General features: G+C 47.8%; 1 protein-coding gene across 4 annotated transcripts in view; it reads right to left on the minus strand.

Annotated features, from left to right (window-relative positions):
- Window positions 1-21,186, minus strand: part of GCC1 (GRIP and coiled-coil domain containing 1) — a 127,967-nt gene extending 106,781 nt beyond the window's left edge. The window contains exon 1 of one of the 4 annotated variants that reach the window (XM_053716319.1): window positions 21,170-21,186. The gene's annotated coding sequence lies outside the window, so the exon portion shown is untranslated. Of the gene's footprint in view, window positions 1-18,053; window positions 18,078-21,049 lie in introns of those variants that run through there. The other 3 variants (XM_053716317.1, XM_053716320.1, XM_053716318.1) reach the window with 3 other exon arrangements.
- Between the last annotated feature and the right edge of the window lie 1,999 nt (window positions 21,187-23,185).

Here is a 23,185-nt window from a genome sequence, read left to right on the forward strand (position 1 = left end):
CACGGATGCCTCATAGTTACAGGCAGTGACACACACAGTTTGCTGGTGCGCGGTGTGGACGGGAGGCGGGCAATACACTACAAAAAAAATAAAGGGACAGTGAGGGATGGGGCAGCTACACTACGGAAAATGGGATGTGGGGGCGTCGGGGGCCCCCTACACCACAGAAAATGAAATAAAAAAAAAATATAGAGGACCCTCTTGGCGGAGCTACCCAGTCAGGGTACCCGGAGTCTGTCACAACTGGTTGGCAGGTGTGGGATGCCTTCGTCTACCTGGCACATCCAAACCAACCACCAACTAAGTCCACTTTGGATGGAGCAGCAGTACACAGGAAGAGTACGCTTAAAGACTTGTTGGAAGCTCGAGGGCAGGTCGCTAGCAACAAGTCAAAGGCAGTGATCATCACCGAGCTAATGGAAGGCGATCGAGCCAGCTAGTGAGCCTGGCAGCAGTCAGAGCAGTAAACGGCCCAGCGAGGCATCAACAGGGGGGACAACCATGTCAGAGATCCAGTGGCAACTGGCCCTATATAGGACCACCCCATCAGAGAATGTTATCACTCTAATAATCGCCAATGCCACCCGCCTCCGAATGTTTGAGGTCCAGAAGTCTATGGGGGAGCCATGCCGGTCACTATGGAGCCTCCTCCCCTGCCAAAGAAGACAAATGGTATCCACAGCACCAATTAGGTAAAAGAAAATACCTTTATTTTCACATTGCATGCGACGTTTCGGCCTTCACAGCCTTAATCATGCATGTAATGTGAAAATAAAGGTATTTTCTTTTACCTAATTGGTGCTGTGGATACCATTTGTCTATGTTGCTGTAAGGGTGGCAGTAACCCTCTCTCCACGGGCATCATACAGAATTAAAACCTACTTTAAGGAACCAACAGGTGCTGTACTCATTTACTACTTTTGTCCCCTGCCAAAGAAGCTACACACAAGGCTTTCGAGGAGACCGACAGATACCTCCAAGTGTTTGAGATGCAATGTGAACTGCAGGGCGTTGGCAGCGCCGACCAAGTAACCCTCCTTATTGGGAAGCTATCAGGGAGGGCCTTGTATGCCTTCGAAACTATCCCCTTGAAGGACAGGAGGAACTACGACCGGGTGAAGGAGCACATCCTAGCCTGATATGCTATCATGCCGGGAGGCTCACCGGCTGAAGTTTTGAGAACTAAGGAAGCAAGAGGGGCAGGCTTTCACTGAGTGGGCGCACCGTTTCACCCGCTCCTTACACTATTGGTTCACAGGCTGCTAAGAAACTACCCTGGCTAAAGCCACCCAACTTATCTCGAACACTGGCCACTCCCCGCCCGAGGTACGATAATTGATCCACTTCCTGGATGCTCAACATCAGGTACAACCCAAACCTCGCCCCGGTAGGTCACTCGCACTGCAGCTCCGGCTCACCCACCGGTGGCTCCCCGGTACCCCCAAGCCGAGCAGGCTACCCCTCACTTCTCTGGGCCCAGTCCACCCCAGAAGACGGGGATCAGATGTTATAAGTGTGACATGTTCGGTCCAACTGCCCGAGCAACTCGCCCCCGGATCAATGGACAAGAACACCCGCTGGGGGCTCCAGGGCCTCTGATCATTGCTTGGTGGCGGAGGGTACCGCTGACCACGCCGCCTGGGAAGAGGAAGAGTTTGGGGTCATTCACACATGAGGTGGACCCCGTACAAGAAGAAAAAGGAGACAACTGCCTGCCCCACCGCCAGGTTGTCTGGATCAACAGCCGGCAGGCCCAGGGACTGCGGGGACACTGTCACCCTTGTCCAGCCACACATGGTTACCAACTCATACCGGACGTCCATTACAGTACATGTGGCTGGGGGTAAAGTGCTCCAGATCCCTACAGCACAGGTCCACCTGGATTGAGGTGCCGGCTCCCAAGATGTGGTAGTACGGGTCATAAATCATTTATCCGCAGAGGTCTTGCTGGGAAACGACCTGGGGCACCTTGCCTCCTCCTTCATATGGGATAGCCCCACTGATGCTTGCCCAGTTACCACCCGCCAGCAAGCCAGACTTCAGGCCACCGCACACGATCTGGGGACCCAGGTAAGCCACTACGTCCCGACTTCTACCCCGACCACATCTCCTGGGCATCCCCCACCGACTTCACCCAGGAGACATTGAGAGACCCGACCTTAGCTCTCTAGCGTGCCCGGACAGGGATCAACCCAGATTGCCTTGGAGTGGACTGTTTTGAATCGGAGGGCTCCTATACAGGATTACCAAGGGGGGGGGGGAGGCAGGCAGATGCCGAAGCACCAGCTGGTGGTACCACAAAAGTACGGCATTCCCCTGGCAGGACATCTAGGAATCACTGTCACACTTGGTGTTGGGTCTGGGGAGTGAATTTCATTTGTAGAGGCATATTCAGTTGCAGGCTCTATGTTATTGAATGGGGCTAATGTAGCCTTCTTACTTTTAGGCATAACGACTGATAATAAATACAGGAGCTGGTATAGAGGCAGAATACATGCAAGCCCAAGTATAAGGATAACTTGAACACAGAATACAGCAGAGGCTGGGTGATGGCAGGTCAAAGCAGTTCAGGCAGGCAAGAGGTTAAACACAGGTCCTGGCAGTTCAGGCACTGCAGCAACGATGGCCACAGGAGCTGCAGCTTAAAGCAGCAAACTTGCAGGGTTGGTATTTCTCTAGCAAATACAGTACAAGGCAAATCCAGAGGTTTGGTCATAAAACAGGCAAGGTAGAAAATCCAGCAGGTCAGTCCAAAATCAGGCTTCAAGGCAAAAGGGTCACACAAACAGAATCAGGAACAAGCTGAAGTCAAAACCAGAAAGTAAACAGCAAAAAGGATTCTTCTACCACAAACAGAGGCATAGACTGAGAAAACTCAATGTCATGGCCAAGACTGATTAGCCAGGTAGGTTTAAATAGTCTGTTGGTAATTGCACATTACCAACAGCTGACAAGAGGTGGAGCCAGAGAGAGAAAGTAGAAAACAAAAAGGAAAAAGCATCCACAAATAAAACCTTCTGGTGGCTCAGTGGAAAGTCACTGGGATACAACATGAGAGACCAGAGTTCAAGACCCCATGGAGGCATGACAGTACCCCCTTCCCAAGGCTGAACTCTGGGCGGCTTTAGCTTTCTCATAGACTTGTTGGTCTTCAAAAGCAGATGATGGCTCCGTCAGAGGCTTTGATACATCCTGTAGGAAGAGTCTCCTGAAGCATCACAGACTGGCAGAAGAAACAGGTAAAGTAGTAGTTGGCATTGTATTTTCCTGACCTTGAGTGACTTCAAGATATGTGTCTGAGTTAATCTCACTGATGCAAATATTCCTATCCTGGAGTGTGATACCATCAATAGTTAATACCTCTTGTAGAGATCTTTGATCTTGCAAAACCACAAAGCATTTGCCTTGAAATTCTCCAGTTTTGAGGTCTCTGATCTTACAGTTTTGCAACAGTTAAAGGGACAGTAAACCTTAAAAATAATGTTAGTGCAGAATTATATAACATTATTTAAGTGCTATAGTTCTAAAACCCTTTTTTACCTTTTAATATGTAAAAATTATGGCGCTTTTACAGACCCGCTCTCTGCTGAGCGGGTCTGTAATATTTAGTCAGCGCATCGGGCCAGCTGTATAGTCACAGCCCGGCCCGACCGCGCCATAGCACTAAGTGCAGCTCGCTCCTGTCACAGCTGATCAATCACTGAATCTCCTTCTGCTACTCAGAAGCATTTTCACTCTAAAGTCAATCCGGATCCTTTCTGTGTAAAGCTCTCACAGCAGCTGTTTGTTACCTGCTTTTCCATGGACTGCAACTGACCGCAAGTATTTTCATTTCACACAATGAACTGTGCTATTATTATTTGTCTGCATTGAATATCTTGCTAATAATTAATTGTTTCAAACTGAAGTAAAGTTTGTTACTCATTCAAACTAAACCGCTTATTTCAACCTTAAGTAAAGGAACTGTATAAATTTCTCTAACTAAAGGATTTGTCTAAACATTTAATAACTATCCTTCTTGGAAACATTTTGCACAAACTGGATCGTTATATCTGCTTCTTGTATATATTTGCCTTTTGATTACAATAATCTTTGGACTGCCTCATCTTACAGCAACATTAAAGTTAGAAAGAAACATTGTATCTACATTTTAAAAGATACTAAGTCATTCACTTATCCTGCTTTTTTGTTTAATCAGGATAATTTCATTCCTTAGCTGTTCTCAGGTGTTGCTGGAAACTGAGAATACGTCTGTATTAACTGCAGTATTAATTAACCCATTGATTCATTATTAACCTCTGGTATCAAATATTGCTACAAAACCTATATTTTTATTTACTCAAATCAAACTCTTACAATGACAAGTTTAGATGGACCCTCTCTCCATACAGCAGTTTGAGGAGTTATTTGTTCTGACTCACAGAACTCCTCAATGATGGAGTAGGAATGAGGTACGTAGATAGCACTGTACTCTGTACCTTGTTTAATGCTATCAGGCATAGTTTGAACCAGTCTTTTAATCTGTACCCCCAAATCAAAGCTAGTATCAGAAGGACAAGGGACTGAAGAGTCTGGTGCAATGTGTCTTTTTCCTGGGTTCATGAAAATCAGGTTTGGACCTTGGTGCTGAAGAACTCTGCTCAGGTACCATAGATTTCTGGACAGTGAGTCTAGAATCACTTCCCTTAGTAGTGCTCCCAGATTTCAATTGGGATAATCTTGTCTTAGAAATTCTCTTAAGAGTAGATGATAATGTAGCAGAAGAGGATTGTTTCTCAGAGCTGACTGGTGTAGGGGGTCTAACTGGACAAAAATAAATTACATGATTAGCAGACCCACGATAAAAACAAACTCCTTGAATCCTCCAGATCTTTTCACCAACAGGGAGCACCTTAGGAGGATTGCTGCTGTGTAAGGCAGTTTTAACGTATGTCGCTGGAATTGGTCCAGATAGGGTGTTAGGCTCAGACAGAATAAACTGTAGTAACTTTTGGAAAAAAAAATCTTTATGACTGTGTTGGAATGCCTGAAATATATTTGACCAAAGGTTTCACAAAAGAAAAAATCTGGTCAGGAAGTTTTAAATATACTTGAGAAAGTTCTTGGATAACCTTAATCATTGTTGTCATTTTGTCTGACAATACAGACAGGTACCGAACCATTTGTGCGAGCTCAGACATACTGTTACACTTGGTGTTGGTTCTGGGGAGTGAAGCTCATTTGCAGAGGTATATTCAGTTACAGGCTCAAGTTTATTCAATGGGGCTAATGTAGCCTTCTTACTTTTAGGAATAATGACTGATAAGAAATACAGAAGCTGGTATAGAGGCAGAATACTTGCAAGGCCAAGTATAACGAACACAGAATACAGAAGAGGATGAGCGATGGCAGGTCACAGCAGTCCAGGCAGACAAGAGGTTAAACACAGGCCTTGGCAGTCCAGGCAGGCAAGAGGTTAACATAGGTCCTGGCAGTTCAGGCACTGCAGCATAGATGGACACAGGAACTGCAGCTTAAAGCAGGGTTGGTATTTCTCTGACAAATACAGTACAAGGCAAATCCGGGAGGCTTGGTCATAAAACAGGCAAAGTAGAAAATCCAGCAGGTCAGTCCAAAATCAGGCTTCAAGGCAAAAGGGTCACACAAATCAGGAACAAGCGGAGGTCAAAACCAGAAAGTAAACAGCAAAAAGATTCTTCTTCCACAAAGGCACAGACTGAGAGAACTCAATGTCAGGGCCGACTGATTAACAAAGCAGGTTTAAATAGTCTGTTGGTAATTGCACATTACCAATGTGGCAAACCTCGCCACTTATGAACTATGCAGGAATTGTTATTTAGGCTAATGGTTAAAATGTATGTTAATTCTCCTGACAGCAAAACTTGTTATAGCTAGGCAGTGGACAAAAAACACATTATTAACACTAGCCCCAGTACTGGAGTCCCTAGACTACATTCAAAAAATGGAAGAATACGCACTGAGAGTCGAGGGTCGCTATGACCTCTATTGCTCTATTTGGTTCCTATGGGACGAGCATAGAAAGGTTAGAAATACCCCTGGGCGAACCACTAGACCAGCTGGAGCTAAGACTGCTCTGTAACACCTCGGACCGGTCTGTACTGCAGATGACCTGGTTATTACTCCTCCATGGTCCCCTGGACCCCCCCTCCCTTTTTTTTTTTTTTTTCTCTTCACTCCTTTTCCTCCCCTCTGGCCCTTCCCTTCCTCACCCCTAGAAGAGGTTCTTCGGGGTTTTTTTTTTTTATGTCTCCCATTTCACCATTAGGTTTACTTGTTCTGCCATGCTCTAAAGTTTGAAAATTCATATATTGCTTAGTTAAGATGACTCGAATCTTGTAAAGCTCTAGGTTGTTCTAACTCTTATTGTGAGCTCTTGAAGCTGAGAACTTTGTCTTCCGATAAGTTCCAGCTATCCGATCCCTTACGTGGATCTATCTTACATTGTTGACGCCAGAGTGTTTCACTATCCAAAAACTGAGGCTACTATGAAGGTCAACACCACTGTTCAATTTATATTCTATTAACACTTGTTTATGGTGTGTAATTACTGTTCTGTATTAGTGCCTGAGATGTTGTCCTTCAATTTGTGTTTGTAACTCTGTCTTTTATTGCCTCAATAAAAATATTTATTTAAAAAAAAAAAATGTATGTTAAACTGTATGTTACTGTTTAAACTCCCTGCTGTTTCAGTTGGGAAACCCCTTGTAGGGGAGACTGTTTTTAAAAAGTGTTTGTTTTTCCAGTTGTAGAATAAGTTGTTGTTGACTCCCAAGCTATGTGTCGTCTAGTTCTTGGTGGAAAGGGGTTATTATTACAATTACCAAGAGTAGTTACTTGCTTGTCTCTGCTTACCCAAAAGATATTACAGATCCTACTGCCTATCTGCTACAATTACCAAGAGTAGTTACTTGCTTGTCTCTGCCTACCCAAAATATATTACAGATCCTACTGCCTCTCTGCTACAACCAACAACTGATAAGTGGTGTCATTGTCTTGAAAAAGGCCTTGTACAGGCCGAAACGCGTCGACACAGCTGGTAAGCACATTTCCAATATTTTCTACTTCATTTGTACAATCTACACTATAATTCTTAAATATTTTTTTAGGACACTCAGAAACGTATAGGAAGATAAAAACACTCCTAGGATTCTCTTGGAGGACTACCCCCATCTAACTACCACTTAAAATTGTCATTCCACTACACTTCTTTTTCTATTTTCGCATTGTCATATTTTTCATCACTGACACACATTGGACTTTTGATTTTTTGTTTTTTCTTTTATCACACTTTCAACTGCACTTTTGATTACATTTTTACTGCATTTTTCTACAGTCTGCACAGTTTTTTGCTCCACACAGGATTGGATTGTTGATTCATTTATGGACACTGATTGTTTTGGACATTAATTGTATTACCTTTATTTGGACACTGCTGGACTTTGGTACCTTACCATTATTCTCCTTACTATTGTTATTAGTATTATTATTGTACATCCACGTTCTCTGGATATCCTTATTGCAAATTTACTTTATCAATCTATCAAGTTGTTTGTACTTAGATATTATGGATCCATAATTTTACTAGTGTGTAACTTCCCCTGTTATTATCTGTGTTTTTATTCTTTATTGTAATTTAATTGTAATTCTATTGTGTTTTTATTGCGATTTTTATTGTAATAAATAATATAATATAATATAATTTTAACCAGACACTACTAGCTCCCTCAGAGATTTTCCCTGTCCGGTTAGGGACCATCCTCACCCACAGTTACCTCAGCCTTTATTTAGGCGCTTTGCACATCACTCTTTATCTGGCCGGCTAGGAGGCCTCTGTACAAAGCTAAGAGGTTACATCCGAGGCGCTTGGTCTAATCCCTAGTTTATCACACAAATCAGGAACAAGCGGAGGTCAAAACCAGAAAGTAAACAGCAAAAAGATTCTTCTTCCACAGAGGCACAGACTGAGAGAACTCAATGTCAGGGCCAAGACTGATTAGCAAGGAAGGTTTAAATAGTCTGTTGGTAATTGCACATTACCAACAACTGATAAGAGGTGGAGCCAGAGAGAGAAAGCAGAAAAAAAAAAAAAAAAAAAAAAAAAAAAGCATCCACAAATAAAACCCTCTGGTAGCTCAGTGAAAAGTCACTGGGATACAACATTAGAGACCAGAGTTCAAGACCCCATGGGGGCATGTGTCAGGGTGCCAGGAATCAGACTGAGACAAGAAGTGCAAAAATAATCACACCTTTATTAATAGCAAAAAATAATAAAAAGTCCACAAGTCAAATAACCAGGAATCAAAACCAGAGCTGGTAGTCAGACGAGCCGAGTCAGGAGCCAAAGCGAGTAGTCAGACGAGCCGGAATCAGGAACAAGGAGAACAGCAGAGTCAGGAACAAGCCAGGGATCACTAACCAGGAGGGACGTCAGACAGCCAGATAATACACAGGAGCTCTCACAAACAGGTCTGAGACAACGCAAGGGCAAAGCATACTGAACAGAGGCCCTTTAAATAATAAGTGATGACATCACAATTCTGAGACTGCATCCTTTCTCACACGGATGATGTACACCAGTCTGGCCATAAAAGGAAGTGCAGGAAATGAGCAGCATCACACAGTATACACCAGAATCAGCAAGAGAGGCGAGTAAAATGGCTGCCAGCAGCACATGGCAAACAAAACAGGGAAAAAACCCTGACAGCATGACAATCACTAGGACGCGTCACCGACTAAGACCTTCTTCTGGCCCGGGGTCACAGGGGATGTTAGGCAGTATTGCCGGACCTGTGACGCTTGCCAGAGAGTAGACAAGACAGGGGACCATTCTAAAGCCTCCCTGCACCCCCTTCCCATAATTGACGAACCCTTCAGCAGAGTAGCTGTTGACATTGTTGGTCCCTTGCCCTGTCCCAGCCCCTCAGGGAAAAAATATATACTGACTGTGGTAGATTATGCCACCCGGAGGCAATCCCCCTGGCCAATATCCATGCAGAGACAGTGGCCGGTGTGCTGCTCTGGATATTTGCCAGGGTGGGTTTCCCCCGGGAAGTGATCTCAGACCAAGGAACCCAGTTCACTGCTGAGCTCACTCAGCAGCTATGGAGGCTTTGCGGGATAAGACCCCTGTCGAGCTCTCCATACCACCCAAAAGACTAATGGGCTGTTCGAGAGGTTTAAACAAGACCATGAAGCAGCTGCTTAGGACGTTCTCGGCCTCTCACAAAGATTGGGAAACATACCTGCCGCACCACCTGTTCACATACAGAGAGAGGTGCCCCAGGAATCCACTGGGTTCTCACACTGAGTTAGTGTATGGCCGGAGGGTAAGGGGGCCCCTAGACCCACTTAGAGCCCACTGGGAAGGATCAGTTGGGGAGGAAGGACACTCCATTGTGGGGCACGTCCTGGAGTTCAGTGACCGACTGAAGGACATCGACGATAGGGTGCGAGAGAATCTTCAAGTCGCTCAAGGTAGGCAGAAGCGGTGGTATGTCAGGAATGCTCGTAACCGCACCTTGGACGTAGGGCAGAATGTCCTGGGGCCCTGAAGCCTGTCAAGACGGACAAGCTACAGGCATCCTGGCAGGGACCCTATCGAGTAGTAGAGCAGCTGTGTGACAAAACCTACCTGGTAGCCAAATGCTCGGATGACCGGGTCCACCGGACCTTTCATGTGAACATGCTGAAGGCATACCAGGAGAGGCCAGAGGAGATAGCCGTCATATATGCTCTGGCTATGGAGGACTCAGAAAGTCTCCTCATGCCGGAGCTACCTAAGTAGAATAGGGTGCTCACAGGCGTAGGGGACATAAAGCTAGACGAGAGGCTAGGGACTAGGCAGAGGGAGCAAGTCAGACAGGTGCTATAGAAACGACGAGACATGTTCTCCACTGACCCTGGGTACACTACAGTAGTGGTGCACCGAGTGGAGACCCCGAGACAGGCAGCCCTGCGGCAGCCGGCGTACCGGGTCTCCAAATCAGTTAGAGAAAATAGGTGCAACGAGCTCAGGGAGATGCTGGACACAGGCGTCAATGAGCTGTCCAACAGTCCCTGGGCCTCCCCCGTGGTGCTGGTATCCAAACGGGACGGGACCACCTGGTTCTGCAAAGACTACCGTAGGCTCAACGACAGAACCAGGACTGATGCCTACCCTATGCTTCAGGTAGATGACCACCTAGACCGCTTCGCCCGCGGCAACTACCTAACCACCCTAGACCTCTGCAAGGGGTACTGGCAAATCCCCCTGGATCCGAAATCTATTCTGAAGTCGGCATTCATCGCCCCATTCGGCCTATACCAGTTTAACCCTTTGAGTGCCAATGATGGCTCTGAGCCGTCACTAGCACTCTCCCACCTTGAGGGAGATCTGGGGGCTCCCACCCGCTCCTACCCGGCGATCGTGCCTGTAGAGTGACAGGCATCGCCGGGGCTTCCCGGTTTGCGTGGCGACGTCACGCGCAATAACGTGATGACGTCACTGTGTAACTTTATTTACATTTAACAATGCTAAAGTATAGGAGCAGGCTACAGACCCACCAAGACCCACCATTGAAAAGGTAATCACCAACAGTTTGAGTCTTGGGGGTCTGAAAAAAAATAAAAAACGTTTAAAAAATAAATGTTCAAAAAAACAAACAAAACAAAAAAAAAAAAAACATTAAAAAAAATCTTAGCACCCAGGTGGGAAAGTGCTTAGCACTCTAAGGGGTAAGATCATGCCATTTGGGATGAAGAATGCTCCGGCAACCTTCCAGAGGATGGTAGATCGCCTCCAGGATTATGTCTGTGCATACCTGGACGAGATTGCGGTCTACAGCGATACCTGGGAAGATCATTTAGTCCATCTAGGTACCGTTCTGGATCAAGGCTGCAGGTCTGACACTTAAACCGGACAAATGTATGGTAGGGCGCTCTGAGCTCCAGTACCTTGGGCACCGAGTAGGCTGCGAGAAGCAGCAGCCAGAGCCGGCCAAGATTGAGGCTGTCGCAAACTGGCCAACCCCCAAAACCAAGGTCTAACCCAGGTCTTAGCTTTTCTAGGGATGGCAGGGTACTACCGCAAGTTTGTCCCCAACTGCAGTGCCCTGGCCAAACTCCTGACCAAAAAACAGTTGCCCCGACGGGTCCTGTGGTCCCCCGAGTGTGAGTCCACCTTCCAAAGTCTTAAAACAGAGCTAACTTCTGCCCCTATACTGGCCGCTCCGAACCCATCCAAACATTTTTGTGTTTATACAGATGCCTCCATGTACAGGTTGGGAGCAGTGCTGAGCCATGTGGATGAGGAGGGCCATGAACACCCCGTAGCCTATATCAGTAGGAAGCTATTGCCCTGAGAAATAGGCTACCCGGCGGTGGAGAAAGAATGCCTGGCCCTGGTGTGGGCCCTTAAACTACAACCATATCTATATGGAAGGGCCTATACCGTTCCAACGGACCACAACCCCCTGGGTCTGGCTCAACACAGTTTCTGGGGACAATGGACGCCTGTTGCGTTGGAGCTTAGCCTCGCAGCCCTTTAACTTCACTATTCAATAGCGGCCAGGGAAGCGCAACAGGAATGCTGATGGACTTTCCCGGCAAACTGAGTTGGAATAGCTACCCAGACAGCCCCAGGCCGACCTGTGTGTGGAGCTACCCTTGTCTGCCGGACTTTTCAGGGGTGGAGCACTGTCACAGATAGCGGGATGCTAAGGCGACCCCCTACTACCTGGCTCACTCCTTTTCACACAGGTTTTGGCCTTTTTCATGGCTTACGGGATCTCCCAAACTCTTCCTGTTTCCCTATTTGTACCTCCTCATGGAAGAGCCAATCGCTGACCGCCTAACCCCTTTCCGGCTGGCCGGGCTCCTGGAACTACCGACCGGCCACACCACTCCGGCTACCCGCTAACCTCTACCCAAAGTCGCTCCAGCGGCCCTTTGCCCCAGAGCTCTGCTCTTTTGGGGATTGGTACAAACTAGGGAGGGCAAGAGATGGGGTGATTGCCAGAAGGAAGCTACCTTGGGAACTTGAAGTTTCGGACCAACATACAACCCCTACTCAACTAGCGCTTACCCGGTGTACCTTTGATCCACTGCCGCTCCAGCCCCCAGTGACAGATTATGTTGCTTTTTGGACTGGAACACCTTGGGGCCTGGAGCTCTCCATAGGTACCCGGGAATAGCCGCCGCTCCCTCAGGATCACCCCGAAACCACCACCTCTGTATCACAGGTACTGTATGGGACTATGTCTGCTATGGGCAGCACAAGTCTGTCTGAAGGGGTGGGAATGGCGAGAGATCTGGGGGTCAGATAAGACCCTTATGATGAGCTATGGGTATATAAGTGTGTGTTTTACAATAAAATCTGTTTGTGTTTCACCTGAATACTAGCTTTGTCTGATTATTTGAGTGTGCTCTGGCTTTTCTCCGATCTATAGCTACAAGTTCCAGGAAGATGGTCTTCGCAGAACTACCCAGTCGGGGTAGCCGGAGTCTGTCACACTTCCCCTCTCATAAGTTCTCCCCTAGTACCTCACGGCACCAGCCTCTCCCCCCAGCCCCAGCCTCAGCCCCTCACGGCACCAGCTTCTCCCCCAGTACCTCACGGCACCAGCTTCTCCCCCAGTACCTCACGGCACCAGCCTCTCCACCAGCCTCTCCCCCCAGTAAAAAAGAAAGAGAAGAGGCGCCAAATGGTGTGTATCGTTTAAACTTCAGCAGGCCAAAGCCCCCAAATGAATCTTACTTACAAAATTTCCAGCACTTGAGAAGTGCCACAAATGCCTTCTGAACTGTTAGCAGCCGTCCAGCTAGCTGTTTTTACCAGTATTGCTTCAATATTGTGCTGTGTAAATCAAAAAACACAAAAGAGCCACAATAGTGTATATCAGTGTGATCACTATCTAAAGCGCAAATGTTGAATTGTACTCACAGGATATGGGGCACTTGAGAAGTGCCACAAAGACCTCCTGGACACTTATCAGCTGTCCAGATCACTGCGTTCACCGGTATTCCTCTGGGCTAAATTGTTCAAGTCACAATGGCTCCAAAAAAGCACCTTGGGATTGCTTTCAGCTAGGTATAAATATCAGTGCATAAATGGCCAATAAAATAAAATGCCAAAAATGCCGTGCTACTCGTATAATAAAAAATGTGTTTATTAAAAACAATGTTACACAACGCGTTTCCCGGTTTCTATAACCGCTTCCTCAGGTGTATATTTAGATACAGAGTAGCAAAGTTTTATAGCCCTTGTCGGCGTCTACCCCGACACAGGGCGCATGCGTGAGCAACTTTAGGTCCATTAGCCAATCAGTGCCTTCGAAAAACTTGCTGAAAAGTGATAGGTTACTATCAAGGGGCTTGGTTTGTCATGCCTCTAACTATCGTATGTATAGAGAAAAACATCAATACCCGATGTGTATTTATGGGGTTTAAAGTTTTAAATAAACACATCATGCGTGTCATTGATTCTAAGTGTTACCTAGGATGTATATTTGCCCCATTTTCAGTGTTTTTCGAAGTTATTGAGACCGAACTCAAGATCGTTGTTCATGCATTTACAAATGATGGATACAATAATGGATCTATTCATTGCTCTATATTACGTATATATAAAAAAATCTCTAAATACATGTTCTAAATCAATATTAAATAATTGACATAGAACATAAATATTCCACGTTATCATTATACAGTGTGTAAACAGATCACATTATCTACACCGTATAACACATCTAAAATATAAAGAATATATAATAATAAAAATGTAAAAAACCTAAAGTAAAAAACCAATATGTATCTATTAATGTAGTATGATATACATATCTTATGTTAGCAAGAACTCATGATAGATTTTGTAATACTAGACTATATATATATATATATATATATATATATATATATATATATATATATATATATATATATATATATATATATATTTTGATAATATATTAAATCCAGTTTAGTTACAAATGTTCTTGTCAATGAAGATTACCTCATTTACAAGTCAAGTGTAATTCTATATTTGTAAATAATCTGAAAATCAATTTAAAATCAATTAAACGCGGCCATGTCTATACTTTCATTTAAGCCATGTGGTGTAAGAGTCTTAAGTTTCCAGATCCAAAATGTCTCTCTCTGTCTAAGGTGGATCAGCCTATTTCTACCCCATTTGGGAGCAATGAATTCCAAAGGAAAAATATTAAAGATATCTGTTTGTCCATCATGACAGTTAATACTATGTTGTGGGACACTATGGTTCATAATCCCATTTTTTATGTTTCTGTTGTGTTCCCCCCATCTTTTCTTTAGGGGTCTTGAGGACCTACCGATATATTGAATCCCACATTGGCATTCAAGGAGATATACCACATAACTAGAGTCACAAGTGAATCTAGAGTTTATCTCAAATTCTTCCTTTGTGGAAAAAGATTGAAATTTTAACCTACTTCCTGATGTATAGCTGCAAAGGCCACAATTAGGTCGATTGCACTTGAAAAAAACCCTTTTTCCAATAGGCCAGTTATCCTTAATTGTTTCTGTATTCCTCCCTTTAGTATATTTGTTCATTACCACCTTACTCGGAGCTAATTTATTTTTTAGAGTTGGAGCTCTCTTGAAAGTGCATATGGGGACTTCATCCAAAATATTTTTAAGAATACAATCATTGCGTAAAATGTACCAGTGTTTGTGTAGAATGTGTTTAATTTTACTGTGGTTACTGGTAAATTTAGTAATAAATCTTAAATTATTAGGCTTAGACTCTACATTGCAAGATTCTTTATCTCCAATATTTTTATTTTCAGCTTAGCTCCGAGTAAGGTGGTAATGAACAAATATACTAAAGGGAGGAATACAGAAACAATTAAGGATAACTGGCCTATTGGAAAAAGGGGTTTTTTCAAGTGCAATCGACCTAATTGTGGCCTTTGCAGCTATACATCAGGAAGTAGGTTAAAATTTCAATCTTTATCCACAAAGGAAGAATTTGAGATAAACTCTAGATTCACTTGTGACTCTAGTTATGTGGTATATCTCCTTGAATGCCAATGTGGGATTCAATATATCGGTAGGTCCTCAAGACCCCTAAAGAAAAGATGGGGGGAACACAACAGAAACATAAAAAATGGGATTATGAACCATAGTGTCCCACGACATAGTATTAACTGTCATGATGGACAAACAGATATCTTTAATATTTTTCCTTTGGAATTCATTGCTCCCAAATGGGGTAGAAATAGGCTGATCCACCTTAGACAGAGAGAGACATTTTGGATCTGGAAACTTAAGACTCTTACACCACATGGCTTAAATGAAAGTATAGACATGGCCGCGTTTAATTGATTTTAAATTGATTTTCAGATTATTTACAAATATAGAATTACACTTGACTTGTAAATGAGGTAATCTTCATTGACAAGAACATTTGTAACTAAACTGGATTTAATATATTATCAAAATATATATATATATATATATATTGTCTAGTATTACAAAATCTATCATGAGTTCTTGCTAACATAAGATATGTATATCATACTACATTAATAGATACATATTGGTTTATTACTTTAGGTTTTTTACATTTTTATTATTATATATTCTTTATATTTTAGATGTGTTATACGGTGTAGATAATGTGATCTGTTTACACACTGTATAATGATAACGTGGAATATTTATGTTCTATGTCAATTATTTAATATTGATTTAGAACATGTATTTAGAGATTTTTTTATATATACGTAATATAGAGCAATGAATAGATCCATTATTGTATCCATCATTTGTAAATGCATGAACAACGATCTTGAGTTCGGTCTCAATAACTTCGAAAAACACTGAAAATGGGGCAAATATACATCCTAGGTAACACTTAGAATCAATGACACGCATGATGTGTTTATTTAAAACTTTAAACCCCATAAATACACATCGGGTATTGATGTTTTTCTCTATACATACGATAGTTTGAGGCATGACAAACCAAGCCCCTTGATAGTAACCTATCACTTTTCAGCAAGTTTTTCGAAGGCACTGATTGGCTAATGGACCTAAAGTTGCTCACGCATGCGCCCTGTGTCGGGGTAGACGCCGACAAGGGCTATAAAACTTTGCTACTCTGTATCTAAATATACACCTGAGGAAGCGGTTATAGAAACCGGGAAACGCGTTGTGTAACATTGTTTTTAATAAACATTTTTTTATTATACGAGTAGCACGACATTTTTGGCATTTTATTTTATTGGCCATTTATGCACTGATATTTATACCTAGCTGAAAGCAATCCCAAGGTGCTTTTTTGGAGCCATTGTGACTTGAACAATTTAGCCCAGAGGAATACCGGTGAACGCAGTGATCTGGACAGCTGATACGTGTCCAGGAGGTCTTTGTGGCACTTCTCAAGTGCCCCATATCCTGTGAGTACATTTCAACATTTGCGCTTTAGATAGTGATCACACTGATATACACTATTGTGGCTCTTTTGTGTTTTTTGTTTTACACAGCATATTATTGAAGCAATACTGGTAAAAACAGCTAGCTGGACGGCTGCTAACAGTTCAGAAGGCATTTGTGGCACTTCTCAAGTGCTGGAAATTTTGTAAGTAAGATTCATTTGGGGGCTTTGGCCTGCTGAAGTTTAAACGATACACACCATTTGGCGCCTCTTCTCTTTCTTTTTAACAGAACCTGTGACTGCCAACATCGATCTGGAATGAGTCTGCTGCCTGGAGATTTGCAAAATATCTCTTAGAGTGTGGACTATCTTTGTTACAACTTATTAAGAGATAGTCATATCATTGTAGTATATTATATATTTATCAATTCCTTTGTCTTCTATCAATTTATATATATTTATATAGGTTGTTATATTGTGTATATACACGTTGTATTGCATAGATACATATCATAGCAATTAGTGACAGGTCTCACAATTATCACTTTGTTGCAGTGCATATCACATCAATACTAGCAATATACTTGCAGCTAGTATTTGAGGGCGCCTCTGATTTCACTTTGTATTATATCTCTCCCCCCGGTACCTCACAGCACCAGCTTCTCCCCCGGTACCTCACAGCACCAGCTTCTCCCCCGGTACCTCACAGCACCAGCCTCTCCCCCCAGTACCTCACAGCACCAGCCTCTCCCACCAGTACCTCACAGCACCAGCTTCTCCCCCAGTACCTCACAGCACCAGCATCTCCCCCCAGTAACTCACAGCACCAGCATCTCCCCCCAGTACCTCACAGCACCAGCCTCTCCCCCGGTACCTCACAGCACCAGCTTCTCCCCCGGTACCTCACAGCACCAGCCTCTCCCCCGGTACCTCACAGCACCAGCTTCTCCCCCGGTACCTCACAGCACCAGCCTCTCCCCCCAGTACCTCACAGCACCAGCCTCTCCCCCCAGTACCTCACAGCACCAGCTTCTCCCCCAGTACCTCACAGCACCAGCATCTCCCCCCAGTACCTCACAGCACCAGCATCTCCCCCCAGTACCTCACAGCACCAGCATCTCCCCCCAGTACCTCACAGCACCAGCATCTCCCCCCAGTACCTCACAGCACCAGCCTCCCCCCCAGTACCTCACAGCACCAGCCTCCCCCCCAGTACCTCACAGCACCAGCCTCCCCCCCAGTACCTCACAGCACCAGCCTCCCCCCAGTACCTCACAGCACCAGCCTCCCCCCCAGTACCTCACAGCACCAGCCTCCCCCCCAGTACCTCACAGCACCAGCCTCTCCCCCCAGTACCTCACAGCACCAGCCTCTCCCCCCAGTACCTCACAGCACCAGCCTCTCCCCCCAGTACCTCACAGCACCAGCTTCTCCCCCAGTACCTCACAGCACCAGCCTCTCCCCCCAGTACCTCACAGCACCAGCCTCTCCCCCCAGTACCTCACAGCACCAGCCTCTCCCCCCAGTACCTCACAGCACCAGCCTCTCCCCCCAGTACCTCACAGCACCAGCCTCCCCCCCAGTACCTCACAGCACCAGCCTCTCCCCCTGTACCTCACAGCACCAGCCTCTCCCCCTGTACCTCACAGCACCGGCTTCTCCCCTCAGGACCTCACAGCACCAGCCTCTCCCCCCAGTACCTCACAGCACCAGCCTCTCCCCCCAGTACCTCACAGCACCAGCATCTCCCCCGGTACCTCACAGCACCAGCTTCTCCCCCTGTACCTCACAGCACCAGCCTCTCCCCCCAGTACCTCACAGCACCAGCCTCCCCCCCAGTACCTCACAGCACCAGCCTCCCCCCCAGTACCTCACAGCACCAGCCTCTCCCCCCTGTACCTCACAGCACCAGCCTCTCCCCCCTGTACCTCACAGCACCAGCCTCTCCCCCCTGTACCTCACAGCACTAGCCTCTCCCCCCTGTACCTCACAGCACCAGCATCTCCCCCCAGTACCAGCCTCTCCCCCCAGTACCTCACAGCACCAGCATCTCCCCCCAGTACCTCACAGCACTAGCCTCTCCCCCCTGTACCTCACAGCACCAGCATCTCCCCCCAGTACCAGCCTCTCCCCCCAGTACCTCACAGCACCAGCATCTCCCCCCAGTACCTCACAGCACCAGCCTCTCCCCCCAGTACCTCACAGCACCAGCCTCTCCCCCCAGTACCTCACAGCACCAGCCTCTCCCCCCAGTACCTCACAGCACCAGCCTCCCCCCCTGTACCTCACAGCACCAGCCTCTCCCCCTGTACCTCACAGCACCAGCCTCTCCCCCTGTACCTCACAGCACCGGCTTCTCCCCTCAGGACCTCACAGCACCAGCCTCTCCCCCCAGTACCTCACAGCACCAGCCTCTCCCCCCAGTACCTCACAGCACCAGCATCTCCCCCGGTACCTCACAGCACCAGCTTCTCCCCCTGTACCTCACAGCACCAGCCTCTCCCCCCAGTACCTCACAGCACCAGCCTCCCCCCCAGTACCTCACAGCACCAGCCTCCCCCCCAGTACCTCACAGCACCAGCCTCTCCCCCCTGTACCTCACAGCACCAGCCTCTCCCCCCTGTACCTCACAGCACCAGCCTCTCCCCCCTGTACCTCACAGCACCAGCCTCTCCCCCCTGTACCTCACAGCACTAGCCTCTCCCCCCTGTACCTCACAGCACCAGCATCTCCCCCCAGTACCAGCCTCTCCCCCCAGTACCTCACAGCACCAGCATCTCCCCCCAGTACCTCACAGCACTAGCCTCTCCCCCCTGTACCTCACAGCACCAGCATCTCCCCCCAGTACCAGCCTCTCCCCCCAGTACCTCACAGCACCAGCATCTCCCCCCAGTACCTCACAGCACCAGCCTCTCCCCCCAGTACCTCACAGCACCAGCCTCTCCCCCCAGTACCTCACAGCACCAGCCTCTCCCCCCAGTACCTCACAGCACCAGCCTCTCCCCCCAGTACCTCACAGCACCAGCCTCTCCCCCCAGTACCTCACAGCACCAGCCTCTCCCCCCAGTACCTCACAGCACCAGCCTCTCCCCCCAGTACCTCACAGCACCAGCCTCTCCCCCCAGTACCTCACAGCACCAGCCTCTCCCCCCAGTACCTCACAGCACCAGCCTCTCCCCCCAGTACCTCACAGCACCAGCCTCTCCCCCCAGTACCTCACAGCACCAGCCTCTCCCCCCAGTACCTCACAGCACCAGCCTCTCCCCCCAGTACCTCACAGCACCAGCCTCTCCCCCAGTACCTCACAGCACCAGCCTCTCCCCCCTGTACCTCACAGCACCAGCCTCTCCCCCCTGTACCTCACAGCACCAGCCTCTCCCCCCTGTACCTCACAGCACCAGCCTCTCCCCCCTGTACCTCACAGCACCAGCCTCTCCCCCTGTACATCATAGCACCAGCCTCTCCCCCCAGTACCTCACAGCACCAGCCTCCCCCCAGTACCTCACAGCACCAGCCTCCCCCCAGTACCTCACAGCACCAGCCTCCCCCCCAGTACCTCACAGCACCAGCCTCCCCCCCAGTACCTCACAGCACCAGCCTCTCCCCCCTGTACCTCACAGCACCAGCCTCTCCCCCCAGTACCTCACAGCACCAGCTTCTCCCCCAGTACCTCACAGCACCAGCCTCTCCCCCCAGTACCTCACAGCACCAGCCTCTCCCCCCAGTACCTCACAGCACCAGCCTCTCCCCCCAGTACCTCACAGCACCAGCCTCTCCCCCCAGTACCTCACAGCACCAGCCTCCCCCCCAGTACCTCACAGCACCAGCCTCTCCCCCCAGTACCTCACAGCACCAGCCTCTCCCCCCAGTACCTCACAGCACCAGCCTCTCCCCCGGTACCTCACAGCACCAGCTTCTCCCCCGGTACCTCACAGCACCAGCTTCTCCCCCCAGTACCTCACAGCACCAGCCTCTCCCCCGTACCTCACAGCACCAGCTTCTCCCCCAGTACCTCACAGCACCAGCCTCTCCCCCCAGTACCTCACAGCACCAGCCTCTCCCCCCAGTACCTCACAGCACCAGCCTCTCCCCCCAGTACCTCACAGCACCAGCCTCTCCCCCCAGTACCTCACAGCACCAGCCTCCCCCCCAGTACCTCACAGCACCAGCCTCTCCCCCCAGTACCTCACAGCACCAGCCTCTCCCCCCAGTACCTCACAGCACCAGCCTCTCCCCCTGTACATCATAGCACCAGCCTCTCCCCCAGTACCTCACAGCACCAGCTTCTCCCCCGGTACCTCACAGCACCAGCTTCTCCCCCCAGTACCTCACAGCACCAGCCTCTCCCCCGTACCTCACAGCACCAGCCTCTCCCCCCAGTACCTCACAGCACCAGCCTCTCCCCCCAGTACCTCACAGCACCAGCCTCCCCCCCAGTACCTCACAGCACCAGCCTCTCCCCCTGTACCTCACAGCACCAGCCTCTCCCCCTGTACCTCACAGCACCAGCCTCTCCCCTCAGGACCTCACAGCACCAGCCTCTCCCCCCAGTACCTCACAGCACCAGCCTCTCCCCCTGTACATCATAGCACCAGCCTCTCCCCCTGTACCTCACAGCACCAGCCTCTCCCCCTGTACCTCACAGCACCGGCTTCTCCCCTCAGGACCATGTCTCACACAGCACCATGTTGTATTTACAATCCAGCTAAGGCTCCAGGAGTTTCCAGTGACGTGGGTGATGTGAAGACCCGGACATACCTCCAGCAACAGAAACTTCCGGTTTACGGTAGAAGTGTAGCAATATGGCCGCTTTCGGATATCCGGTACAAACCGGAAGTGTATATTACACTGTGTGCGCATGTCAGGAATATACAGCCTCAGTTTTCCTTAACTTGAAGTTCATGTTCTGAGGCTAATTACTGTGATACGCGCAAGAGGTCTCGGGTTATAAACTCATAACCATTGGCTAATGCTGCATATGTCACATTTATCTACAGATTATTCACTACATGTGTCACATATTTATATACCGGATACAGCTGGCAGGTGTACCACTATGGCCGACTAATGGGTGTAGAAAGATGGCGGTAAACTGTCACGTGACCAGACCCCAACAAAATACCTGTTACCATGACAACCTTTTTGGAACGTTCTTAAAGAGAACTGCTGCCCTGCCTTGCACATGTCCAAGTGTCACTGTATGAGAGCACTGAAATGTTGCTCCTGCAAATGTCCCCAAGTGTCACTGTATGAGAGCACTGAAATGTTGCTCCTGCAAATGTCCCCAAGTGTCACTGTATGAGAGCACTGAAATGTTGCTCCTGCAAATGTCCCCAAGTGTCACTGTATGAGAGCACTGAGCTGCCAGCTGCTACACCCTTGCAAAAGTCCAAGTGTCACTGTGTATGACAGCACTGAGTTTCTACTAATGTAAGTGTCACTGTATGAGAGCATTGAGCTGCTACACCCTTGCCAATGTCCCCAAGTGTCACTGTATGAGAGCACTGAGCTGCTACACCCTTGCAAATGTCCCTAAGTGTCACTGTGTTTGACAGCACTGAGCTTCTACTAATGCAAGTGCCACTGTATGAGAGCACTGAGCTGCTGCCCCTGCATATGTCCCCAAGTGTCATTGTATGAGAGCACTGAGCTGCTGCCCCTGCAAATGTCCCAAAGTGTCACTGTATGAGAGCCCTGAAATGCTGCCCCTGCAAATGTCCCCAAGTGTCACTGTATGAAAGCACTGAGCTGCTACACACTTGCAAATGTCACTGTGTATGACAGCACTGAGCTGCTACTCCTGCAAGTGTCACTGTATGAGAGCACTGAGCTGCTGCCCCTGCAAATGTCCCCAAGTGTCACTGTATGAGAGCACTGAGCTGCTACTCCTGCAAATGTCCCCAAGTGTCACTGTATGAGAGCACTGAGCTGCTGCCCCTGCAAATGTCCCCAAGTGTCACTGTATGAAAGCACTGAGCTGCTACACACTTGCAAATGTCACTGTGTATGACAGCACTGAGCTGCTACTCCTGCAAGTGTCACTGTATGAGAGCACTGAGCTGCTGCCCCTGCAAATGTCCCCAAGTGTCACTGTATGAGAGCACTGAGCTGCTACTCCTGCAAATGTCCCCAAGTGTCACTGTATGAGAGCACTGAGCTGCTGCCCCTGCAAATGTCCCCAAGTGTCACTGTATGCGAGCACTGAGCTCCTGTATCTGCAAATGTCCCCAAGTGTCACTGTATGACAGCACTGAGCTGCTGCCCTTGCAAATGTCCCCAAATGTCACTGTATGAGAGCACTGAGCTGCTGTGACTGCAAATGTCCCCAAATGTCACTGTATGAGAACAGTGAGCTGCTGCCCCTGCAAATGTCCCCAAGTATCACTGTATGAGAGAGCACTGAGCTTCTGCCCCTGCAAATGTCCCCAAGTGTCACTGTATGAGAGCACTGAGCTTCTACACCCTTGCAAATGCCCACAAGTGTCACTGTATGAGAGCACTGAGCTGCTGCCCCTGCAAATGTCCCCAAGTGTCACTGTATGCGAGCACTGAGCTCCTGTGTCTGCAAATGCCCCCAAGTGTCACTGTATGAGACCACTGAGCTGCTGCCCCTGCAAATGTCCCCAAGTGTCACTGTATGCGAGCACTGAGCTCCTGTGTCTGCAAATGCCCCCAAGTGTCACTGTATGAGACCACTGAGCTGCTGCCCCTGCAAATGTCCCCAAGTGTCACTGTATGCGAGCACTGAGCTCCTGTATCTGCAAATGTCCCCAA

Source organism: Bombina bombina, chromosome 6 (assembly GCF_027579735.1).
Source record: "Bombina bombina isolate aBomBom1 chromosome 6, aBomBom1.pri, whole genome shotgun sequence".
In the NCBI taxonomy this organism is placed as follows: Eukaryota; Metazoa; Chordata; class Amphibia; order Anura; family Bombinatoridae; genus Bombina; species Bombina bombina.